This window comes from Bacillus rossius, chromosome 10 (genome assembly GCF_032445375.1).
Source record: "Bacillus rossius redtenbacheri isolate Brsri chromosome 10, Brsri_v3, whole genome shotgun sequence".
Taxonomy (NCBI): Eukaryota; Metazoa; Arthropoda; class Insecta; order Phasmatodea; family Bacillidae; genus Bacillus; species Bacillus rossius.
Genome location: NC_086337.1, coordinates 58,599,963 through 58,627,688, shown reverse-complemented (window position 1 = coordinate 58,627,688; position 27,726 = coordinate 58,599,963). Strand labels below are relative to the sequence as shown.

The window sequence follows — 27,726 nt, the reverse complement described above, 5'->3', positions numbered from 1 at the left end:
ATGACCTCTAGGATAGACTCCACGATCCTCTATGTACGCTACTGACTCGTGACACCTGCTAAACTGGGATTCTTGTGATTCGATACTTATTACGTCGAGGGGTCATTCATTGGCTGACAGTCCTTCTGGAAAACTGTGTTTCAATCACCAGAGCGGCTATACGTATGGGCATGCAGATTTCGAGAAAAGATTTCGAGACTAGATGAAAGTTAAAACACTATATCATCGTCTGCGTTTCGTGATTGGGTGAGTTTCTCCCAGGTACATATCGATTGTAACAACACCAATCACAGTGATTCAGTGTGGAAGTAAACGCGTCCTGAGTGGCTCGGTCAGATAAGGCAACGACTTCTCTCGCAGACGGCCGCCAATCACAAGGAAGAATCCACAGTTGGGGGTGTACATTGTTGCAGTCTAATAAGTGTTCGGATCTTTTCGCGAAAAATGCCTGCCCCTAGCGATACGTTACACGCACTTTGATTCTAGCCTATCGCGAAACGAAACCGCGGATTTTTCCCGGTCTCCACCAATGGTCCTCGGCGGAGGATGCGTGGCCGTGCGTGGCAGGGGAGGGGAGAGAGGGGTGAGGAGGGGTGAGTGGTCCCCGGACCGGCGAGGCTGGCTGCTGCGCCGCCGGTCGCCATGGCGACGGGCCGGGCCGCTCCGCGCATGCGCACGGCGGACCGCGGAGGCTGCGCGCCCCGGAAGCAGCGTGGATCAATACGCAGTCGGCGTCCGGACCGCGAGCACGCACAGAGCCGCTCCGGCCTGTAGCACCCGGCATGGCCCGCCTGTGCGGGGGACCGCTCCCCCCTCGCCGAGGGTAGCTGTCTCTCTCGCCGCGACTCCAGGTGAGACCTGCCCCCCCTCCTGCTCACACTACCCAATTATTAGGGACCCGGAAAATTCGCGGGTTCATTTCGTGTTATGCTAAAATTCAAATAATTATACCTAGTGCTGCTTCTGTCATTGGTTCACTGTTAATCTGGAGGACTGAGGGCCAATTAGAGACCCCCACTCATAGAAGTGTCGAATCACATGCCACCCAGTCGAGACGACTCACAAGTCAGCAGCCAATGAACAGTTGGCATTTGCCAGAGTGTGTAGAGGATATTGGAGTCTATCCTGGAGGTCATTGAACCCGCGAATTTTCCGGTTCTCTACCAATTATATACATATCCCTACTAATATCATCAACGCGTAAGTACGTTTGTCCTCTTTTCACGACATGGGCCAGACAGTGACGTATGTAGACTGCGTACAAGTATGAAATTCCAGTGATAAAAATGGGGTGGATTAAGATTTATGACAGAAAAATCACAGGAGGTAGTAGGTCGTAGACACGCAAACGGTGGGGGGGGGGGGGTAGGTCGTTTTCTCTCTGCCCGCCGCACGGTCATATAGTAAGGTCTGGCAACTTCCCCCATCACTAAGAGATAGTTTGTTTGCCTCTACAAAATAGTTGTTTGTATATGGCGAAATAAATATGTTTTGTTAATTCAAACAAATACTTTGTACTAGGAAAGATTATGTTGACCCACCGAAATGATTTTGTTGACTCAACTGTATATTTGGTTGGGTGTAACAAATCATTTTTGTTACTTACCGGGGTTGGGTTAAGCTAACAAAATATTTTGTTCCGCCAAGTAAATATTTGTTTCGCCATATATAAACAAATATTTGTTTGATTCAAACAAACCTTTTTCTCTGTGCATCCTTCTCTTTGGCGGAACTCCATCCAGTTAGTGAAGCTCGCGGCTGGTAGCGAACTAAAGGCGCTGATGACAGTTTAGTATAGAACTTCGTAAATTAGATGGCGTTGCCTTGAATTTGCAACGCGCTATCGTATGGTGCGTCCGGCAGTCACGTATTGCCTAAGGGTTGCCTGCCTGCCTGCCTGCCTGTCTTCACACAAAATGAATCTGAAGATGGGCGTTTAGGCAGCGTGTCCTTGACACACCGAAATTGTGCAATCAATGGTACTTTGAGATCAAAATTGGCGGTTTTTTCAAGTGTATGTTCAACACACTTGAAACTCAGTAGTAGTCTGATGTTCCTTACATGATGATGTGTTCAGCCCGGGCAATGCCGGGTACTGCAGCTAGGGTGTGTGTGTATGTGCATATGTGTGTGTGTTTATGAATTATTGCTTCAAGGTTCATTATTGTACGTCAAACTAATTGCTGTGGAACATGATTAAATGTAAGCGATATTTTTATCAATATTTATAATTAGAGTCCCGGAAATTTCGCGGATTCCTCTGGCCTCAGGATAGAATTCAAACTTATAGGTGTGCTCGACCCATGTTTACTTTCCCATTGGTTGATTTCTTAGCGAGAAAATTTTTATCCTTGTTATTTGGCACTACCTGACTCGCTTACTTATCTACTAGCTGGGCATCGTTGGCTCACGGTCGTAGAGGGGCGTGTCCAGATAACTGCGGTCCAATCATGAACACAGTGCGACAGTCTGGAGGTTTGCATTCTAGCTTGCGACTAAATGAATGCGCGAAAATTCCGTGGCTCTATTTATAATACTATAGCACAGGCTTGTTCTACGGGAATTTACGTTGAAAATAGCAATGTTCCACCCGTAGATTCACAAGAAACTATTTTTTGCTAGCACGTAGCTGCCGAGGAGTTGCTGTGTTCTGGCAACGATGGCTGAGCGCCAACGGCGTACCTGGACCCGCGTGCGAGTGAAGACAGGGACATTCCCCGGGTTCGACCGCGAGGCGACGCGGTTTAGACCGTCTGTCTGTCATTTCGTCGAGTGTTAGATCACCGCCTGACATGGGTGGTTCCGAGCCACCCGGCAGACAGGGGTCCGTGGTTCCACACGACATTCGGCACCGCCGAGTGTTAGATCACCACCTGACATGGGTGGTTCCAAGCCACCGCGGCAGACAGGGGTCCGTGGTTCCACACGACATTCGGCACCGCCGAGAGTGAACTCAGCAGCGACACAGCGGCGCGGACTGGTCTCGCGTGCTCCGTCGACCTGAGGCCTTCCCTGGCTCCACTTCACACTGGTCGTTCGTTCCTTGACTCAAGGCGAGTTATCTGTGGGTTCCCGGTCCTGCCGGAGGTGACAACTGTACGAGCACGAAAAGTATTTTTATTTACTTGTAATTAGAGACCGGAAAAATTCGCGGGTTCAATGACCTCCAGGATAGACTCTACTACACTCTACCTACACACTCGGGCAAATGCCACCTGTTCATTGGCTGCTGACTTGTGAGTCGTCTCGACTGAGTGTCTGTGATTCGACACTTCTTTGATCAAGGGTCTCTAATTGGCCCTCATTACTCCAGATTAACAGTGAACCAGTGGTAGAAGCAGCGCTAAGGTATAATTATTTGAATTGTAGCATATTACGAAATGAATCCGCGAATTTTGCTGGTCTCTACTTATTATATTTGTTTCGAAAAAAGATGTTTGATATTGATTGGGCGCGGGAAGACCAATCGGTGGAGTCCCACGCACAATGTGTGTCGAGGGTTCATCTTCGTAACCACACGATAGTCTCCAAAAAACTATATGTATTGGTTTGTTGGCGAGTGCTGCTCAGTGAAATGAAAAAAAACATATATTTACTTTTTTACAAGGAAATTCTTTGGAAATCGTGATTCCGAAAAGAAGAAAAAAAGTTCATTATGAAGTTACAAGTAAAATATTGTACATTTCCTAAAAATGCTTCTGTAGAACATACAAAATGTATGTTATAATTCAAAGTTAGTTTGTTCAGATAATCCTTAAGCATTACATACTTAGGTAGGAATGTATTATACAGTTTATTCATTTAGATTTATAGTATCGCAAGCTAACAGATGGTAATGCAAGTTAGCTGGTTCTGGATTTGAATTTCGTGATATGTAACTGAAGTTTACTCCATAGCTTTTTTTTTTTGCGTGCAGCAAGAAAATGTTTTATCTGTCTTTCGGATACCATTAAATTTTGTACTAAATTTTAGTAACTTGATTCGAGGTTTGATAGTGACAATGCTTCGTCAGTGTGTATGATGGTCCTGTATTGGAAGCACAAGACTGATTGCAGCATGCTTTTGAAATTCCTCTGTCTTATCACCCCCCTCCAGCGAGAAATAAAAGTCACCCTTGCCAGACACATTCAACTATAAAATACCTATTTCTATACTCTGAAGAAGGAAAAATAATATAACTACAAAAATTTCGTGGAAATTATTTTTAACATATTGTGGTAAAAAATATTTTTATAGAATTAACATCTAATAATCAACAATAGCTAATTTTCATAGTTATTAAAAATAATTTTTTGTGGGACACTTATATATTTGCTTTATTTGATAAAATATGCTTAGTGGCAGAAAACAGGTCCATAATCTTTTTTTTTTTAATTTTTATTGTTTCCAAAAATTTATATTCTTTCTTGATCACGTAAATGATAAGATAAAATGACCGAAAATTTCAAATATGTAAGACTAAATTTTTTTTTTTTATTTTTGATGAACCAAAAAACATATGTCATTAAAATTTTAAGGAAACAAAACATTTGTAAGTCATCATATAAATGTTATCTTCATATGAATATGCACTTTACGTAAAAAGGTAGTCAGTAATATTATTTACTGTTGGAGTTACTAATTTTTACTTGATTTGCTTGTTGTCATCTGTTTCGTCCGTGAAATGGATAATGTTATTTCGATCGAAATACATATTTGAAAAACCCATGCAAAGAAATTAATATACATATTTTTTGATGAAAAATAAGTTTGTTATTCGTAATGCACAGACAAATCGGCATTTAACATTTCACGTGTGTTACACGAATTAATGGACCATTTTCTGAACACGAAAGTTAAATATTATTTTGCGTCCGTAATTTTATTTTATGGTTATGTATTTAAAATAAATTTATAGTGCAAATATTATTCATTTTGGTAAATATTTTAATCAGTTAACTATGTTTTTATTAAATGGGCTTAAAAACTAATTTATATTGAAATCCTAGCATTCATTGAAATCATGAAATCGTTTGGTAAACTATAATTAACCGTATGATTAATTAACCCTTATTATTAGAGACCGGAAAATTTCGCGGTTTCGATGGCTTTCAGGATAGACTGCACATGCCCCTGTACACTCGAGCAAATAACGTAAGTTCATTGGCTGCCGACATGTCAGTCGTCTCGGCTGGTTCGTCTGTGATTTGATCCTTCTTTGGTTGAGGGTTTATAATTGGTTGAGATGCGTCCAGATTAACAGTAAGCCAATAGCAAAATCATCTAAGAGGTATATGTGTTTGAATTCTAGCCTATCACCGAATGAATCCGCGAATTTTTCCTGTCTCTACTGATTATGTAGCCTCGGTCGTAAAAGTTTTCAACTTCAGAATATCATACAGAAATAATTTTAAAAAAGTGGTTTTCCCAAAATCTTGAAAAACTAAGTTAATTTATTATTTTGAAATATGCAATTTTCTATTAGTTTGTGAATGATATACCGATATGTATGTACGATAAAATCTTTGTAAGAACATTTATTCAAAATTATTTATCACATCTCTGTAAATCTAGGATTTAATTGGAAATATGCCAGTATATTTCTGTGAACGATTAAATAAATATTGACGAATTGACAAATCTTTAACACAAAATTAAAGATGTATTTATTATGAATATACGTAGGACTGCATATATTATTTTTAATCATATGCACTTACACACAAATCAAAATTCACTAGTTTTACGGACTAAATGAAATCGCCTGGTTGACCCTCCAAACTGCATGAAGAGATTCAAATGTGGGAAACGTCTTTTTATCAAAAATATGCTTGTACTAGCTGAAGAACCCGGCGTCGCCTGGGCTAGTAACATAATATAAGGAACATCACTACCGAGTTTCAATTCTGTGGAACATATAATTGAAAAACAAAAAATTTTGATTTTGAAGTTCCGTTGAATGCACAACCTTGGTTCTTCAAGGCTACGCATCAGCAAAACCGGTAACGCCAATCTTCAGCTTCATTCTTGTGGGAAGGCAGGAGGGAAAACTGTGACGGATGCATCAAACGATAGCGCGTTACAAAGTCAAGGCGACGCCATCTATCGAAGAAGTCCTAAACCAAACTGTCATTAGCGCCTTTGGTTCGCTAGCAGCCGCAAGCTCTACTAAGCAGATGGCTTTCGCCAAGGAGAAGGATGGGAAGTTGCCAGACCTTACTATATGACCGTGTGGCGGACATAGAGAAATGAAACAGACTCACTGTTCGTGTGTCTTATGACCTAACTCCGAGGTTTTTTTTCTATTATGAAACTACTCCCTTAGGAATGTAATTTCATGTTTACATATAGTCTACGTCAGTCTATATGCCAAAAACCATGCCAACCCGTTGCTCCGTTGCTCCGTTAAAGAAGGACAGGCAGACGAACACACTGTTGTGTTTATAACATCAGTAGGGATTGAGCATGGAGAGTATAGTATAAACACCCGGAGGTGTAGCAGCTGCGAACTGCTGGAGGACGCAGCGCTGGGCGGAGAGAGCAGATCTGTGGGGCATCGCGGGGACTTAGCCGCGAGTAATCAATACAGTTAGCAGTTGTGACGGCGCCGCTCGCCCGCTCGTCCGCAGCATCCCGGTCCATGGGTTCACTCCGTCCTCCTCCGCGGGGTCGCCGACTCTCAGCAGACCCCGCGCAGAGCAGCGCAGAGCAGCGCAGAGCAGCGCAGAGCAGAGCACAGGTCTCAGTAAGTCGGTGAGACACGAAATCCCGAGATTCATGCTTTGTATTGTCCCAGAACCAGCATTAGTTAAAGATACCTATTTGTATACATACACACATATATACTCATATGCACATATTAATGCATAAGTACATATATATAACCACATATACACATACACACATAAACACATACTCATGTACAGATATATAAACAGATGCATATATATATATGCATATACACATAAAAGATCTTGACCACGTCAGATGACGGTTTAGTACGTATGAAATAAAAAAAACTCCGTTATTTCACTTTCACACACACACGCAAACAATTCCATAAAATCCAGTCATTAGAAACTGTTGCCACGATGCAAGCGCCACACTTCGGCCTGTCTCGGGCGTCCAACCTAAATGGAGCGTCTAGCGAGCTGGTGAACAAAATGCTTCGCCCGGTTACCACGTGATCTAGAAGACATGGCCGCGCCCTGACTTCCTGCGGGTAACGTTTTGTTTTGTCACCATTTTTTAACACCGACGTAGAAAGTTTTATGTTTTACGAATCCAGGCAAATGATTGGGCTGTTGCGAAAATGGCAGTGTTGAAGAAAACGTGAAAAACTGATTTCTAAGAAAACTGTTGTGATTAATTAAATTATTTTTTTGACTTGTCAACATGGCAACTTGACAACTCAACACAGTTAACAAACCGAACAGTCTTCTTGGAAATTAGTAGGTATAACAAAATTCTGGTCAGGCACCTTTTTACAGTAGCCCATTAGTACATTGATGGAAGAAGTAATCCCTATTTCTCGTAGTTGTTTGAGAAAGAAATGCCCTTCAGTAATTTTCTTTCAACACTTTGTTTTTTAATAAAATCAATTCACTCTATATGGCGAAAACATTTACTTTCCATTACTTTCTACTTTTTTTATCTCTTAATTATTAAAATGGTTTCTTAAAAAAAAACACAATTGGTATTTTATCGCACTTTTCGCTCATGTGGAATTTAAATTAATAAAGTAATTTGGTTTTACCCCCCTTTGACTACGCCTTAGCTACGTTCATGAACTGTATCGAAACAGAAGTAAGTTCTGCACTTTTAAAAAAATATTTTTTAAGTGATAGTATAGGCTATTTTAAATATAGATATGTTTGCGATTCTGGTTTTGATAACTAGTTGTCAATACATATTATGTAACATTCGTGGTATGCAAAATAATAATTTTATGATAACAAGCCTGGCAGTATGTATCCAGTGACGGTGTTCGCCATCCATCCTGTACAGCAACCTATGCTTGGGTCAGACTGTGGGAAAGAATTATATTTCCAGACCTCTGAAACTGCTCAGTAGAAAACTAACTGCAAGCTACCAAAAAATAAGATTTTTTTTTCACAAATGGCTAGCTTACTGCCTAGTATTAAAATTTTAAAACAACAATTTTATAAACAAAAAAAGGGGGAGTTGTCTGTAAAGTCGGTTTACGGACGATAATGTTACGTGATAACGTCAAAGAAAACATTGATGAAAAATTGCATACTTTTTAATTTTCAAATATTATTTACAGTGTTTGCAAATTTAATTTTAATATATTTTTTTTTAAATATAATCACGAACAATTAGTTAAAAAGCCCGCCTAAACCTGTTTGATATTATAGAAGTTTTTCTCGCACGGTGGTTGGCCTGTTCTTGCACGCTCGGCTCAGGCGGAACGTGACAATGATTCATGCTTTTTCGTGCGTGCAGCCGGCATTCATCGATTTATAAGATTTTATCACGCCAAAAAATGGGTCGTTATGACAAAAGGCCCTAATGGGGCGAGGGTAGCGGCTTCGATGCCAACTCACCAGAATTTCTCAAATACAGAATGTCCCATTACTCAATGTCAAGCTGAGAACAGCTGGTAGTCCAATTAATTACGGTTCTAAATTTTAATACACCCAAATTTAAAAAAGTATCTTTTTATAGACATGTTTCAAAAGTTTTATAATTCTCTAATGCGCCCAAATTATTAGATACAGTTTCTACAAATTTTTGTTACGCAGTAATAAATAATCCTTATATTGATAACAATAATAATAATAAAATCAAACATGTTATAGTTTTCGAATGAAAGAATACGTTTGTACGAATTAAGCGGCAAAAATCTCTAATCGATTAAATTTGACTCGTCATACTGTAAAAATATTTACTATGCTAACATAGCAGGTTATTTGAAAATATTGCTCGTTTAAGAAAATAACTTGCTAAGTTAACACAGTTATTTTGTTTACAGTATGAATTCTCAAAATACCTGATGAAAAACTTTTGCCGCATAAGTAAAACGAGAAATAAAAATTCCCCTTAAAGTGTAGTATGTTTGGTTTTATTTCGAATTGTTATCGATAGTAGGGTTATTCATGATTGCATGGAAAATATCTTGTAGTCACAGTATATAATAATTTTATCGTGGTTAGGGATTCTAATAATTTAAAAAAAAATGCTTGTAACACAAAAACTACAACACATTTGGATTTTTTTTTAAATTCAGAGCCGTTTAATCGGGCTATCAACTTTTCTTGAGTGGAAGTTAAGTTATGGGACGTTCCTAATATGAGAACTGTTGTTCGGAGCCCATTAGGTATAATCTTAGGAGTGCCGTCGCTTTTATCCTGAGCGCATAACAGTAGGATGCCAACCCCTGTACAAAAACAACTATTCTCCCCCCCCCCCCACATTTCCCCCCCTCCCCCCCCCCCCACATTTCCCCCCCCTCCCCTTTTAGAAGATATCATTTTCGTGGGACCGCTCCTCTTGTTCTAGGGTCTGATGAATAGCTTAGCTCTTCTAGAGGGCGAGGGAATTATAGCTCTTAAACTAATCCCAGGGCAAGTCGTCCATCAAGAAATATTTAATTTTAAAAAGATTTTCATGCTTTATAATTTATGTAGAGTAGCCAATAAATAAAATGTGTGGCATGTGATGGAATAAAGACACGCCTGTATCTTAAAAATGGTATTAACAAAGAAAAAAACCTAAACATTTTAGAAATATAGTGAAACACAGATAATATTACTACCTATAGATAAAAATTTAATTTCTGTTATAATGTTGTGTCTTTTGAAAACTGTCTGTTGCCAAATTATGCTACACATTATGGAAACAAAAAACAGCTAATATACGTTAGTATCCGTAATAACATATCTTAGCTGAAGTATTCTTCACGCGAGCTGCTAGGCGACCTTCGCTGTTCTGCTCATGTTCGCTGTACGAGCCTTGAACCTCATGGTTTGTCGCGAAGCTTATTGCAACACTAGGATGTTGTCATGTTCCTAAGACTCCCATTGAAAAGGATAACTATAACACTCTTTAACTTAATATACACTTGATATTAAAAAAAAAAATTTATATTATTATTGAGCAAATAAAAATTATTCCTCATATATATGATAAAAATATTTTACAAATATATATATATATATATATATATATATATAAAGTGAATTTGTACTTTTTACCGATAATAATTATAGTAGCAAAAAATTAAGTGACCACAAAATAAAAACTTAATATGGAAACTCCAAAGTGCATAACAACAAAAAAACAATCTGAGAACATAAACTTTGGGGCATAAAAAATATATTATATTCATAAAAGACAATAATTCAATGGTTTTTTATTAAAATTACAAACTTCAAAGTTGATAAAATATTTAAAAAATTAAAAAAAAAAATTTCAAAAGGTAATAAGTACAAAATTAAAATATCATGACGCACCTCTTTCGTAATATACCCTTTAGGGGTCATAGCAAAAACACTGCCGTTCGGTATATCATCACCGAATTCTTTTTTTTTAATACTTTCCTTTATACAATATGATAGGCGGAATCCAGTTTGTGCTAGTAGCGTTAGTGCAAGCCACGACAGTTACAGTTTCCCCCTTTTCTCCACGAGTTGCTGCATGTACACGTTTACAACCTTTTTCAGCTATAACTAGCTGCGAACAATTGTAGGTCAATTGTAATCCACTCTCATCGACATTTTAAATAAGGTTGGGCTGATTGTGAAGATTCGTGTTGTCTAGAGTTTTTCCTAACAATACGAAGTGTGCACTAACAATTTCATTATTGAATTTCATGAGTCTGCCATAGCTAAGATTCTCGGCCTTTCTTGACACAATATCATTATTTCTTCACATGAAGCCAAAAAACCAGTCTTTTCCCGCTTTCTTATTAAATAAAGGATGGGGAATTCCTTTCTCATCGCATATGTGGAAAGCAAATGAGCAAATCTGATTCCTAGTCAATCCGAAACCTACTTGCTGCAATCTAATCATCCTTTCTTTTATATCTTCCTCTATATTTGCACTTAAGACCGCATTACGCCCAAGTTTACGTTCCGGTGTTCTGTCCCCTCTTTTCAGCCAATCTCTCAGTGTTCTTCTAGGGATTTTATATTGTCTTGATGCTGATGTTACATACGCTCCTAATTTAATTTTTGTATTGCATTCTGTAGATCTTCTGTTTTCCATTTTGCTCTTATATTTTGGCATTTCTTCCCCATCGCAGCAATATTTGCATCTGTAATATGGAAGAAAAATATTGTTACCCTCGTCATAAACTTATTAACGTCACAATGACAAATTTAAATTTAAACTGCTACCACTAAAAGGTTTGCTAAAATTCACACAATGTAATATTTTATTCAAATTAATTAAATAGGCCTAATTAAAATTACATTTTCACAAAACCAAAAATAAGGTTACAGTGGTTGATGAAAAAAAAATTGGTTGTCTGTAAAGTCGGTTTACGGACGATAGTTTAACGTGACATAGTCATAACAAAACATTGATGAAATGATTGCATACTTTTGTGAATAAAATTTAATTGTCCCAGTGAGGAGTGTGAACTGTGGACAGAAATTGAGTGACTTGCGAATAAACATTTTTAGGTGCCAATGATTGGTGATCGGACATTTTTAATTACAACTATTTATTAGAAATGTAAATATTATTAATTAATAAAAAATGTAATAAAACCTAATTGCTATCTCTTACGAATCCAGTTCACCCCACATAGGTCGTAACAGCATTATACTTGATATAGTATACGCTATGCGTTATATACTCTTTATAATAAAAAATCACGCGCGTATTTACACTTGATTTTTTTTGTTTTAACTATTTCGTCATGGGTAAATTTCAAATTTACATTGAATAAATACTTCTTCGCGTACACGTATATATAATACGAAGAATAAAAAAATTGAATATCATGCGTGTAGCCTAGCCTTGAGCTCAATCTAGTCCACATCGATCACGTAGCTGCTGCACGAGGGGCAACATTTATGAGGGGTGCTGTACTCGGGGATCGTGACCTGGCCACAGAATAGGCAACCCGACAGAAGCGAGACGGCGCCCATTGGCCTTCCAGGACCCGGGAGGCGGCCTGCAGTCTGACTGGTCTCGCAGCGAACCTAACCTCTTCCTGGGAACCGAACTCTGCGGAACACAGTTCCAACCAATAGCATGAGGTCTATTGTTAGAGACCGGAATAATTCGCGGTTTCATTTCGCGATAGGCTAAAATCCGAGTGCGTGTAACTTATTGTCACTTCAGTGATTGGAACACAGTTTGCCTGGAGGACTGTGAGCCAATGAATGACCCTCAACGTAGGGAGTATCGAATCACAAGCATCCCAGTTTAGCAGGTGTCACGAGTCAGTAGCCAATGAGCAGACGTAATTTTTCCGCGCATATAGAGGATCGTATAGTCTGGACTAGAGGTCATCGAAACCACGAAATTTTTCCAGTCCCTATATATTGTACATTCCTGCCGAGTCTGGGGTGCTACCTGAAGCTTCCCGGGTATTTAATTGATTATTCTTCAGTCTAAAACATCGATTTTACCCCAAAAATGTATTTTTTCCACATCTGATTCTTTTGGAATTTAAATTGATTACAAAAATATAACATTTGGTATACATCAAGGATAATATAAAGCAATTTAAGTTTTATGTAATGAAATAGTATTTTTAAGCAAAAATATAGCTAGAAAATAAAGTTAAATATGAGCTTACGGTAAGTGAAAACTTACCTGAGAAGTTCGAAATAATATTCTGTTATCAATATTCTTTAAAACTACGAATGTACAACTAGGCCTATTTTTATAGTTTCTAATGTAACTTTTTTAATGCTTTAAAGTGCGACAGAGCCAGAAAATATTTTAAAAAAATTAAATTTTTCTACTCGAACGTTGTTAGAAATGTAATTGAACTAGTAGTAGGAACTAGTGTGTTCGGGGTCACTCGGGTGCAGGCAATGCTCGGTCGAAGCGTGGCATTTGCGTGATTGACCGCAATCGATGGCGGCCTGGCGTGGACACGTGACGCCTGCCCCCACACACGAGTCCCCCTTCACCCTCGGAGCACGCCCCTGCCACACCACACCTCGTGGGGCACACACAGCTGAACCAAGTTCCTGTTAGTACATATGTACAATCTTTAGAAAGGCCGACGGTTTATGACCAGTAATAACGGAATTATTCCGTGTTCAATGACCATCATGTTGTAAGCGATACCTAATCCGTAGAGACCTATAAAATTCGCGATTTCAAATCCCTAAAGGATAGACTCCATGATCCTCTATGCACTCGTGCAAATTACATCTGCTGATTGGTTACCGACTCGTAACACCTGTTGACTGGAATGATCGTGATTCGTTAATTCTTCTGTTAAAGATTTTTCATTGGACCAGAGTCCTTCAGATAAACTGTGGCCGAATCACCGAAGCAAAATAATGTCAAAAGTATTTGGACTCTATCCTATCGCGAAATGAATCCGCGAATTGTACAGGTCTCTACTAATCCGTTATCATATGTTCTCATTGGTTGCTGACTTAAGTGGGTTTCTCATGATTGTTAATTTTTTACTGCCTTTAAAATCCCATCTACAGATGTTTGCATTTTAACATTATTTTTGCCTGAACAATTCATTTCTCGCGAAAAGATTTTTCAGGCCAGTTTGTGTTAAAACTTTTGCAGGGTTGTCTGTTTTTCTTGGTTGGCTGGATTTATTTCAGGTGCATGCCTAATATCAGCACACCAGCCATGGCCATCTAGTCCTGGAATGAATGGCCCGGCCGAACAGGGCAATGGCTTCCCTCTCGGAAGGCCGTCGATCAGGTAGAGACCGGCAAAATTCGCGAATTCATTTCGCGATAGGCTAAAATACAAATCGTTATACCTCAGTGCTGCCTCTACTATTGGCTCACAACTCACCTCGATTACTCTGGGCCAATGAGAAACGCCCGACCAAAGCTTTATCGAATCACAGGCTGCTACGCTGGAACGTCTCACAAGACAGCAGCCAATGAGTGGGTGGCATTTGACCGAGTTTACGTAGAACTATGGAGTTCATCCTACAGGTCATTGAACCCGCGAATTTTTTCGGTCCCTAGAAACTGCTAAACACCGACGCAGTTTGACCGATCATCATGGAAGTTGGCACATAGAAGTGTTTTTTTTTTATGAAGAAGGGGTTTTCATGCTATCCATTTTTTGTAACACTCCGCTAGTTGGCGCTGCAGCGCATCAACTTATATGCCGTTCAACCGATCGTCATAGGTGAATTCATTTTTATAACAGAAAATCATAGGTCAGAGACGTACAAAAAGTGTGTGTGTGTGTGTGTGTCATTTCTCTATGTCCGCCACACGGTCATATAGTAAGGTCTGGCAACTTTCTATACTTGTCCTTTATGAGACCTGTCCGCTTAGTTGAGCTCGCGGCCGCTAGCGAACTAGCGGCGCTAATAACAGTTCAGTTCTGAACTTCGTCAATAGATGGTGTCTGGAATTTTAAACGCGTTATGTCTTGCCTTGAGGTTTTCTAGGATCTCGATATTTTACTTTCGGGTAGGTTTGTATTATATCTTTTCTCTATAAATGGGCTTCGCGTGTGTTTTTGATTAAGCTGATGTTGTTATCCATCGACCTAGATAATCAGTAATTTAATCATTGATTAAATAATAGTCATTGATTTTGAGCTATCCATTTTGCTTTATCTCGCCACTAGCCGGCGTGACAGAACCACTTTTTGAAATCTCGTTAACAAATACGCTGCGCATTAGTACAGTTTTTAAATTGGAGTGATTGTTGTTGTAATTAGTAATTGGTGAGTGAGTTTAAAATGGAATACCATTACCATCCGAAGTATTACGCGTCGATGTGATTTAATATTATTCTTTTGTTTATATGCAATTACTGTCTACATTTGACTTCGGGAAAAATCCCTTTCAACCTATGTTCAGCCCGGGAAACGCCAGGTACTTCAGCTAGTTGATTATTTATTTATATATATAAATATATTACTGAGAGAGTGTGATTATTTTTTGTGTGTTTGTAAGAAGTAAACTCGAAAACTATTGTAACTTTTTCAAAAATTCGTTCACTTTTATAAATTTACATTATTCCAGATGGAAATAAGCTTTGTTTTATTTTTTGAAAATGATACTCCAATTATTTATAAAAAATATTCAAACACGATTTTTCAAAAATACAAAATAATAGTTATATTTATATTACGTAAAAATACATATCAAGGAGGGAATAAAGTGACACCGATGAGATATAGAAGTGCAGATATAACCTATTTCAAGTTCGTATTATATATATATATATATATTCGTTATTATTGTTATCCATCCTAATCTAGGAACACTTATTAAAATTATAAATTATAAGTGATTTTTGTTAGTAATTATTTTAAGAAGAAAACTTTAAATGTACTTCACCGATTTAAAAAAAAAAAAACTCTATTATAAGCTACACCATATTTCAGTTGGACATATGGTCCATTTAATTTTTAAAAAATAAGTTCCCCTTAGATAAAGCAATATTAAAAATAAAACTGGAAAATGTCACCAAATCGAACACTTTGTTAGCTTACTTTTTTAGGAAATTGTTACAGATATTAAAAAACTATGTTTTTATGTTTTAATATCCATAGCCTATGTTCGAAGTTTCATGATTCATTTCACTTGAATTATTATATAGTTAAAATAAAATCATGTGGTATACCGTTTGAAGCCTACGTCTTGAAATTCATTATTATTAGTAGAGACCTGTAAAATTCGCGATTTCAAATCCCTAAAGGATAGACTCCATGATCCTCTATGCACTCGTGCAAATTACATCTGCTGATTTGTTACCGACTCGTAACACCTGTTGACTGGAATGATCGTGATTCGTTAATTCTTCTGTTAAAGATTTTTCATTGGACCAGAGTCCTTCAGATAAACTGTGGCCCAATCACTGAAGCAAAATAATGTCAAAAGTATTTGGACTCTATCCTATCGCGAAATGAATCCGCGAATTGTACAGGTCTCTAATTATTAGTATATCAATTGTAAAACAATACAAACTCAGATTTCTTTGGTTTTGGAAAAAAATCATAATTTTTATTGATTCAATGAATTATGTGCTAAACATAAAGAGTTTTAAGATGAAGGGTACATTCGAACCGTTATTACAAAACCGTATGCAACATGACTTCATTCTTCAAGTACTTTCTGGGACTGACATACACATTTGCTATTATTCTATTATTTTCATAGAAATCAAATAAAGACTTGTTTAGTAGGGGGAGTAATTTTTAAACAAATAAATGTGATTAAACTATGAATTTTATTCAAATTCAAGTGCAAAACCACCCTTAGGTCTCGTGTCGTAAATAATAAGCACGTAGCTCTGCAAGAGTCACGCAGGATGTGAAGTGACAAAAGGCAGACTCTAGGGGGTGGGTTGGTGACGTCCTTAAACCAGCCCAATCAGACGGAACGATTCCGTCCCAATAAGCACACGTTTACATCGACCGGACGAATAAAAAAAATATATAAAAATATATCTACATCGGGGAGGATGAGGTTTCAGGAGGAAAGGTAAGGAATGATCTGGAATTGTCGTAGCGGAAGTTACTTCCTGGGAAGAAAGAACAGCATCGAACCGGATATTCTCGACTTCGCTCCGCTGATCTTTGGTTTGATTGTTAGCCGGGATCTGCTGCGGAAAAGATATCATCACGCTGGAAGCGATTTTATTTTTACTCCCCTGAAAAGGTAAAAAATATATAAACTCGTTTGTAATTCAATTCAAGCTGAGGTATGAATATTCAGTGGTCTAGGTCAGTAATATTTTTAGAGTTTATTATTTTTGATAGAGTTTGCAAGCAAATCTGGCCATAAAATGCAAAAAAAAAAAAAATATTAAAAGAGTTATCTTCGAGAAGACATTATTACCAACTGAGATATCCCCTCTACGACCGTGAGCCAAACAATGCCATCTAGGAGAGAAGTAAGCGAATCAGGTAGTGCCAACTAACAAGGATGAAATTTTTATAGCTAAAAAATCAACCAATGGGAAAGTAAACATGAGTTTAGCACACCTATGACTTTAAATTCTATCCTGACGCCAGACGAATCCGGGTCTCTACAATCCGTGATCGGAGAGTACAAACAATTGCGATCTAGACTGTTGCAAAATTTGCAACAACGAGTACGTTTTAACATGCCCCCACCCGAAAAATTATTACTGATTTTTGGGGTGATGACGTATTATTAGGGACTGGAAAAATTCGCGGTTTCAATGACCACTAGGATAGACTCCACGATTCTCTATGTACTCGGGCAACTATCACCTGGTCATTGGCTACCGACTCGGGACACCTGTTTACTGCGATTCTTATGATTCGATACTTCTTTTGTTGAGTGTTTGCCATTGGCTCAGAGTCCTTCAGGTAAATTGCGGTCCAATCACTGACGCAGCATTAAGCTAAACGAGTTTGGATTCCAGCCTGTCTCGAAAGGAATCCGCGAATTTTTCCGGTCTCTACGTATTAGTTCATCTAAAAACTGGATATCGCAGTGATACAAGTAGTAAAGTAGATTTCAAATATTGCTTGTAAATAGAGACCCGGAAATTTCGCGAATTCGTCTGGCCTCATGGTAGAATTCAAAGTCATAGATGTGTTAAACCGATGTTTGCTTATCCATTGGTTGATTTCTTAGTGAGAACAGTTTTATACTTGTTAATTGGCACTAGCTGATTCGCTTACTTCTCTCCTAGCTGGACATCGTTGGCTCACGGTCGTAGAGGGGCGTGTCCAGATAACTGCGGTCCAATCATGAACACAGTGCGAGAGTGTGAAGGTTTGCATTCTAACTTGCGACTAAATGAATGCGCGAAATTTCCGTATCTCTACTTGTAATTCACTTGTTTTATAATGTAACATTTGGGCCAGCGCAGCTTTTAAGAGAGATCCTCCACAACCTTGAGCCAGTTATTATCGCCAGTTTACAGTGAGAACGACTTCATAATATATGTTCAGTCCATCAGATTGAGCAATTGATGTCTCACAAATATGTGTTTCAAAAAACATTCTGATGTAAGGAACCTTCTAGTTAAGCCTGGCTTCAGTAAAATTCATTGTGCCTAAATCTCACCTAAAATCCGTACAAGGCCAAACCATTTTCCCTTGAATTAGTTCATTTAGACCCGCCATAACCAGATCCAATTTTTTTTTCCTCCCGTGTTGAACAGAACAATAAATTTAGCTTGAGTATTTTATTTGTTGCCTTTCACCGTAATAAAATAGGAGAATTTTTTTTGTAGCTAATGAAAAAATTACAGTTTCTCACGAATGTGACGGAGCGCCGGGTGTATGTAAGCTGCTGGGTTTATAAAAATTCCAGCCTCTAATTTTTTTTTTTTTTATCGAACGACTTTGCCGCGCACTTTCGAGTTGGGGTACGACGTGCAAATACTGGGTCGTAAAGTCGGGTCGTTTCCGTCCGCCAAACGAGCAGACTCCCCCCCCCCCCCCTGCCCCCAGGGAACTGCAGACGAAGGCAAGGTCAGCACTTCAGAGTGATGCCTGTCTGCCTGTCTGCGTCCAGGGGCCGCATAATGGTCGCCTGGGCATCGGGCATCGCCGCCGTCGAATTAAACTGAAATAGGACTCCTGGAGAGCACTCCGCCAGGAGTTGTCGTCGGGCATTACGACGCGCCTGCGAGCTCGCGGTTCCTTCCAGCGCCTCGCCGAGCTTAATGAATGGGGAAAACACACACCGCTAATGGGAAAACCAATACCGCAAACATTTGAGCTTTCCTACTTTGGGGAGTTTTTCGCAAATCACAATAACTAGAGACCGGAAAAATTCGCGGTTTCATTTCGCGATAGGCTAGAATCCAAGTGCGTGTAACTTATTGTCGCTTCAGTGATTGGAACACGCAGTTTGCCTGGAGGACTGTGAGTCAATGAATGACCCCTAAACGTAAGAAGTATCTAATCACAAACATCACAGTTTAGCAGGTGTCACGAGTCAGCAGCCAATGAGCTGGTGTAATATTCCAGCATACATAGAGGATCGTGGACTCTATCCTAGGGGTAATCGAAACCACGAATTTTTCCAGTCCCTAACAATAACTGAAGAAACGAGACCTGTAAAGTTCGCGATTTCAAATCCCTAAAGGATAGACTCCATGATCCTCTATGCACTCGTGCAAATTACAAATAACTGCACCCATCTTACATAGTAACATCGAAACAACTTATACTAATACTGTGAGTTATTTACAGTAATATAATCACATAATTGCGATAAAAATTTGTTTTTGGAAACATTTTCACTTTTCTTCCCTTAAAAAAGTTCCAGAAATAAATTTTCAAATTTCATTTACCCATTTGTATATTTTAAATCACGCCAACAATATCACATATTTGCGTTTTTATAAACATAATAAACACTTAAAAATTATTATTAATAATGTTTAAAATGTTTAAGTCATTTTAAAATATCATTATTGCCTAAATGACCGAAATTATAATGTGGTTAAGACCCCTGCATTAAAAATTGTATTATGTCATATATTTTATATTACCTGAGGTAATGACGTGTATAATATTCTATATGTAGAACCGGAAAAATTCGCAAATTCATTTTGCGATAGGCTAAAATACAAATAGTTATACATCATTGCTGCCTCTGCTATTGACTTACAACTCGCCTGAATGACGCTGGGCCAATGAGAAACACCCGACCAAAGCTTTATCAAATCACAGGCTGCTACGTTGGGATGTCTCACAAGACAGCAGCCAATGAGTGGGTGACATTTGACCGAGTGTACGTAGAACTATGGAGTTCATCCTGCAGGTCATTGAACCCGCGTATTTTTCCGGTCCCTATCTACATGTTAAAATAAGCTCTAAAGTGCCGGAATTCAAGGACATGTGCTCCTTTTACTGATAAAACAAGCTCGAATTTCTTGTTATCGTCAAGGACTATCCTCTGAAACCAACAATGTTTCGGTCAGTTTATCGTAGAACACGAGTCATAGCTAGGGACAACTGTATTTTGCGATTTAATTTCATGTCAAGGTATTTCACAAAACACTGTAGCTTTTTCTAAGAGTCATGGCTAGAGACCTGCAAAATTCCCGGATCCATTCGGTGATAGGCTAGAATTCAAACACATATACCTCTTAGATAATTTTGTTATTGGCTTACTGTTAATCTGGACGAATCTCAACCATTTATAAACCCTCAACCAAACAAGGATCGAATCACAGACAAACCAGCTGAGACGACTTACAAGTCGGCAGCCAATGAACTTGCGTTATTTGCCGGAGTGTACAGGGGTATGTGCAGTCTATCCTGAAGGCCATCTAAGCCGCGAATTTTGCAGGTCTCTAGTCATGGCAAATTGTGAGGGTGCAGCAGTAAGGTGACCACATTCTCATTGGCCCCGTCAAGAGCGGGACGACACCTCTCACCGACCTCAGCCAATAACCACAGGAGAAAAGCTACAGTATTTTGTGGAATACCTTGACACGAAATGTATTCACGAAATACAGGTGTCCCTAGTCATAGCATTTCTAAATTCGTTCGTAGCAGTCATGCTCCGAGTACTGAAAACGAACTGTATACTGTTCTCAAGGCTCACGACACAGAAAAAAGCAAATACATTCATCTACTTGGCCAAAAAGTATAAATAGGGGCATGCAGATTTCGCGAAAAGATTTCGAGACTAGATGAAAGTTAAAACACTGTAGCATCGTCTGTGTTTCTTGATAGGAGTTTCGCTTAGGTTGTAACAACACCAATCACAGTGATTCAGTGCGGAAGCAAACGCGTCCTGAGTGGCTCGGTCAGAGAAGTCAACGACTTTTCTCGCAGACGGCCGCCAATCACAAGGATGAAATCACAGGTTCGGGTAAACCTTTTTGCATTCTAATAAGTGTTCAGATCTTTTCACGAAAAATGCCTGCCCCTGAAGATTCATACAGTACGAATAGCGTCGCTAAAGTTACCGCGGACGAATAAAATGTATAAAAAGAATTTATTCGACCTATTTTTAGCCAGTAAAATGTCGGACTCGGCCATCGTGCTATACAGTCTGTCCGTACAGAATATCTACTTGCTAGAAGAGCAGTGTCTTTCACGTGAAGTGTAAAGAGAAGATATATTCAAACCAATCATTAGTCACCTAGACGAACCTAAAAAAAAAAAAAAAAAAAAAAAAAAAAAAAAAAAAAAAAAAAAGGAAGAACCACACATCACCGAGAAGACAACAGCAACTTCATCAAGTTGTACCTGCACCAGCCATTTCTTCCTTGTGATTGGCGGCCGTCTGCAAGAGAAACCATTGCCCTATTTGACCGGGAGATTCAGGACGCGTTTGGATGGCTATGATTGGTGTGCTGACAGCAGATAAACCCAGTCAACCAGTAACCACAGACGATGCTACAAAGTTTTAACCCACAGCTTGTCTGGAAATCTTCTCGCGAAAAAAAAATATATATATACCTATGTCGCTAATGATTGATATTATGGCTGGACCACGATTATTTCTCTTCAGGTTTGATTCATATTCCCTACGTACATAATCTGTCTTTTTTAGAGTGTTCGTTGGTCAATAACATATTCAGGTCCTTTGGCGGGCTACACGTGAATGAACAACCAATCTATTTTTTTTTACAGCTGTTTTAAGGTCGTTAAGGGCGTGTCAAGAGAGTTGTGGTCCAATCACCGTCTCGAAGCAGTCGTGTTATGCGTGCTTCCAGCCAGTGAATCTTCGGAATACTCGTGGCTGTGGTCGCGTCCCAGGGCAGTGAACGTGACGGGTGTGGCAAGTGCAGATGTTGGGAGATATCAGCGCCAATTCATTAGTCGGCAGAGATGAAAACAGTGTCGGCCCGCCGCTAACGAGGACGGACGGACTACAGGCTCCCGGCCAAGAAGACGTCAGCCACGTGAACAGTGGTCACGCCTCGGTGCTGCTCGCGAACAGCTCGGCTGGTGCTCTTACAGTCGCGACAGCAGCGACACGCAACACGTCGGCCGAACCAATATAGCCTCGCACCCCTCCACTACCTCCACACCTCCACCACCGGCCCGGGACATACTGCATTCTTCTCTTCGATCCGCGGCGCGGCGGACTACAAGCTCTCAGCTGGCGCGCTTCTCCAAACTACCGCAACAGGCGGCAGCAGCGTCCAAGAAATGTTACATGCATGGACTGGAACCACATGACGTAGAGACCGGAAAAATTCGCGAATCCATTTCGCGATGGGCTAAAAACACAAATAGTTACACCTCGTTTGCTGCCTCTGCTATTGGCTCACAACTCACCTGGATGACTCTGGGCCAGTGAGAAACGCCCAACCGAAGCTTTATCCAATCACGGGCCGCTGCGTTGGGACGTCTCACAAGACAGCAGCCAATGAGTGGTTGGCATTTGACCGAGTGTACGTAGAACTATGGAGTTCATCCTGGAGGTCATTGAACCCGCGAATTTTTCCGGTCCCTAACACATGAGTCGTTACTCGGCGAACAACCAGATAGCAGCACGTACCTTATATTTTGAATGTTGATAAAATAAAACTGAAAACACATACTGGTATTTAAAAGTTAATACAAAGACGAAAGACGGAAATTTCCCCGATTTTTTTTAATGAAAATTAAGTATTTTCAATATGTTGGACAATTTTCAAGAATATGCGGTTTCAATTCGCGATAGGTAGAGACCTGCAAATTTGCGGATTAATTCGATGATAGGCTAGAATTCAAACACATATACCTCTTAGATAATTTTGCTATTGGCTTACAGTTAATCTGGACGAATCTAAACCAGTTATAAACCCTCAACCAAAGAAGGATCGAATCACAGACAAACCAGCTGGGACGACTTACAAGTCGACGACCAAAGAAACTTGCGTTATTTGCCCGAGTGTACAGGGGTATGTGCAGTCTATCCTGAAGACCATCGAAATCGCGAATTTTGCAGGTCTCTAGCGATAGGCTATAATCCAAGAGCGTGTAACTTATTGCCGCTTCAGTGATTGGAACACAGTTTGCCTGAAGGACTATGAGCCAATGAATGACCCTCAACGTAAGAAGTATCGAATTACAAGCATCCCAGTTTAGCAGGTGTCACGAGTCAGTAGCGAATGAGCTGGTGTAATTTTCCCCGCGCACATAGAGGATCGTGGAGTCTATATTAGGGATCATCGAAACCACGAATTTTTCCAGTACCTAGTTATAAACAAGGAGAAGGAGTGGTTGCCCAATCACTAGTGTCTAAAAAATTGGTTGACCTTCAGGATAGACACCACGGTCCTAGGCATTCTTGGAAGAAGAAAAAAAAGGTTGCCTTTTTATTGGCTGCTGACTTGTGTGGCGTTGCGTTTGAACTGTGTAGTTTGTGATTCGGTACTTCTTTGGTTGAGGCTTTTCTCATTGCCCATATTCGTCCTGATGGGCAACTTGAATGTATGTGTATTGGTAGGGACCGGAAAAATTCGCGGGTTCAATGACCTCTAGGATGAACTTGATAGTTAGAGACCCGGAAAATTCGCGGATTCGTCTGGCCTCAGGATAGAATTCAAAGTTATAGGTGTACTCGACCCATGTTTACTTTCCCATTGGTTGATTTCTTAGCGAGAACATTTTTACCCTTGTTATTTGGCACTACCTGATTCGCTTACTTCTCTCCTAGCTGGGCATCGTTGGCTCACGGTCGTAGAGAGGCGTGTCCAGATAACTGCGTGCCAATCATGAACACACTGCGAGAGTGTGAAGGTTTGCATTCTAGCTTGCGACTAAATGAATCCGCGAAATTTCCGGGTCTCTATTTATAGTTCTACGTACACTCGGTCAAATGACACCCTCTCATTGGCTACTGTCTTGTGAAGGTGGTGTCCCAACGTAGCGGCCTGTGATTCTATACAGCTTCGGTCGGGTGTTTCTCACTGGCCCGGAGTCGTCCAGGTGAGTTGTGAGCCAATAGCAGAGGCAGCACTGAGGTATAACCATTTGAATTCTAGGCTGTCGTGAAACGAATCCGCGAATTTTTCCGGTCTATATGTATTGGAAATGTTGGCATACCGCGGGATGGATCCGCGGAGTGTGCGAGTGAGACCAAGCCGTCGGCTCGGTGTTGGGGGGGTTGGCAGGAGGGGGTGTTGGCAGCGAGAGGCGCCGCTGCGAGGAGATGGATCGCCGCGAGCTCTGGGCGAGGCGGACACGAGACCAGCCCGTCGTTAGTCCACTCCGCGCACCTGGCGGCCACTCAGGGGCTGCCAGGCGCGGCCACAACACAACACAACACCACATGTACCACTAACAGACGCGCGCCCACGATGGTCCGCTGATTCATTGGTAGAGACCGCCGGCCCGCTTCTCCGTGGGCCAAAATCAGAATACAAACACCTTTAACCCACTCATGCTATTCGCCCCACTGTCCGACTGTGGGACCTTGGAACACTGAGAAACCCTCAACGAAAGAAGTTTCAATAGGGGCAGGCATTTTTCGCGAAAAGATCTGAACACCAATTAGACTGCAACAATGTATACCCGCACCAGCGGTTTCTTCCTTGTGATTTGCGGCCGTCTGCGAGAGAAGTCGTTGACTTATTTGACCGAGCCACTCCGGACGCCTGTTTACTGCGATTCTTATGATTCGATACTTGTTTTGTTGAGTGTTTGCCATTGGCTCAGAGTCCTTCAGGTAAATTGCGGTCCAATCACTGACGCAGCATTAAGCTAAACTAGTTTGGATTCCAGCCTGTCTCGAAAGGAATCCGCGAATTTACTTCCGCACTGAATCACTGTGATTGATGTTGTTATAATCTATATGTACCTGGGAGAAACTCACCCAAACACGAAACACAGACGATGCTATAGTGTTTTAACTTTCATCTAGTCTCGAAATCTTTTCGCGAAATCTACATGCCCCTAAGTATCAAGTCACAAGGAAACCAGTTGTCACGCTTTACAAGTCAGCATCCAATAAAATAACTTTTATTTTCCCGCGTATACTGAGGGCTGTGTACTCCAAATCGAAATGTAGAAATTATTCTAGTCCCTCCCTATTCATTGGTTTATAGCTTAAGACTGGGAAAACTACACTATTCGGGAAAATGTCGCCAGTTCATTGGCTACTGACTCGTGACACCTGTTAACTGCTTACGATGAGAGTTTATTCATTGGCTTTGATTTTTTCAGGCAAACTGCGGTCCAATCACTGGATCCAGCAAAATGTTAAACGCATTTGTATTTTAGCCTGTCACGAAATGAAACCGCGATATTGTGAAGGTTTGCATTCTAACTTGCGACTTTATTCAGTATCTCTATTATTTATTAGTAGGGACACCTGTATTTCGCGAATACATTTCGTTTCAAAGTATTTCACAAAATACTGTAGCTTTTCTCCTGTTGTTATTGGCTGAGGTCGGTGAGAGGTGTCGTCCCGCTCTTGACGGGGCCAATGAGAATGTGGTCACCGTACTGCTGCACCCTCACAATTTTCCATGACTCTTAGAAAAAGCTACAGTGTTTTGTGAAATACCTTGACATAAAATGAAATCGCGAAATACAGGTGTCCCTATTTATAAGATAGATTTGGCAGTAGCAACGAACTGATAATAATGAAGCCTGGCCGTAGTCTAACCCAGGGTATTTCTGGATACGCCTCCGCCTATCGGCCCTCGAAGCTGGTTGACGGGTGAGGGGGGGGGAGGGTTGTTCTGCGGCAGGTAGCTCCCCTCCCTTCGTGGTCCTCGAGAGGGAATTGTGTCAAGGGCCCTCCGAGGCCCTCCGAGGCCCTCCGAGGCCCTACGAGGCCCTGGCACGCCCCTGCGTGCACGCCCGCCGACTGCGCCCACCTGCAGGCCTCTAGACTGCGCCTCCAGGGCTTATCTCGAGGTATCCCTCCGCCCCGAGCGAGGCCATGCGCCGTGCGTGGAGACAGGGCCATCTGTAGGACCTTGGACCAATGAGTAGGGACCTGTAAAGTTCGCGGATTCATTTCGCGATAGGATAGAGTCCAAATACTTTTGACATTATTTTGCTTCAGTGATTGGGCCACAGTTTATCTGAAAGGACTCTGGGCCAATGAAAAATCTTTAACAGAAGAATTAGCGAATCACGATCATTCCAGTCAACAGGTGTTACGAGTCGGTAACCAATCAGCAGATGTAATTTGCACGAGTGCATAGAGGATCATCAAGTCTATCCTTTAGGGATTTGAAATCGCGAATTTTACAGGTCTCTACCAATGAGTAGGGGCTGGAAAAATTCGCAGTTTCGATGACCTCTAGCATAGACTCCACGATCCTCTATGTACGCGGAAAAAATTACACCAGCTCATTGGCTACTGACTCGTGACACCTGCTAACTGGGATGCTTGTAATTCGATACTCCCTACGTTGAGGGTCATTCATTGGCTGACAGTCCTTCAGGCAAACAGTGTTCCAATCACTGAAGCGGCGATAAGTTACACGCACTTTGATTCTAGCCTATCGCGAAATGAAAACGCGAATTTTTCCGGGTCTCTACTTATGAGCCAAATAGGAAAGCATGTGTGTGTAGGTTATATATAGGATTGTAAATTCTAGTCTGACGCCAAATCCGCGAAGTTCTCGGTTTTCTAGCCACCAGTTCGAGGAGCGCGAGCACGGCATCAACCATTCCGGTCAGTGGCCCGGCTGCCGGCTAGTACCTCCGTGGACTTGTGGCGACTGCGACGGGCGGTGGTCGGAGTGCTACAGCGGCGGGTGTCGGGTGTCGTGGGGTCTCCCGGGGGGGCAGGCCGCCAGGAACAGCCTCGCATCGTCCAGGGAACTCGCCCTCCTGGGGTCCGCGCATCGATCCAGGACCCCGACACGAACTGGCTGCACTGGAGCTCCGGACCACTCTGGCAGATGCAGACTCCGTCACTTCGAGGTCAGATGTTTCTAGAAGCGCACCCGGGGACGCTGGCGGGAACACTTTCGGAGGAGCCGAAATTTGTGTAAATTATACTCATGCAAAATTGTTTGTACACATCATAAAAAGCGTTTTGCGTCGATAAAAAAAACACTTAAAATAAAAATTTCCAAAATATTCACTGTTTATTTGTGAAAGTTAGAGACCGGAAAAATTCGCGAATTCATTTCGCAATAGGCTAAAATACAAACCGTTATACCTCAGTGCTACCTCTACTATTGGCTCACAACTCACCTGGATGACTCTGAGCCAATGAAAAACACCCAACCAAAGCTTTATCGAATCACAGGCTGCTACGCTGGAACGTCTCACAAGACAGCAGCCAATGAGTGGGTGGCATTTGACCGAGTGTACGTAGAACTGAGTTCATCCTGCAGGTCATTGAACCCGCGAATTTTTCCGGTCATCAGTGAAAGTGTTTGGGCATGTATTTTTCACGAAATAATGAGTTCTCTCGTTAGAATGCAATAAGGTACGCCCGTTCTAGAAATGTTTTTTCCCCGTCTCACAATCGTGAAACTGATTTAGCAATCGCTTTGGCCTACGCTATTTTCAACATCGAGATTAAAATATCGTTCACGTGGCTCTGGGGAATCGTAAATAATTTTTGTTTTTGGCGTGTTAAAAGGAAACTCACAGTTCATCATTTCGATTTATTGTTATGATGGACCCCAAACCATATTTCTGGGGGAGGGCTCCTCCTACAAAATTAGCAATATTATTTTGCAATAT

The 27,726-nt window shown here is 40.8% G+C and overlaps 1 protein-coding gene across 6 annotated transcripts in view; it reads left to right on the top strand.

Annotated features, from left to right (window-relative positions):
• Positions 1-718: 718 nt before the first annotated feature.
• LOC134536272 (glutamate-gated chloride channel) overlaps positions 719-27,726 on the top strand; it is a 108,817-nt gene continuing 81,809 nt past the window's right edge. For 5 of the 6 annotated variants that reach the window (XM_063375990.1, XM_063375995.1, XM_063375992.1 and 2 more), the window contains exon 1: positions 720-851. The gene's annotated coding sequence lies outside the window, so the exon portion shown is untranslated. Of the gene's footprint in view, positions 852-27,726 lie in introns of all 6 variants that reach the window. The other variant, XM_063375991.1, reaches the window with a different exon arrangement.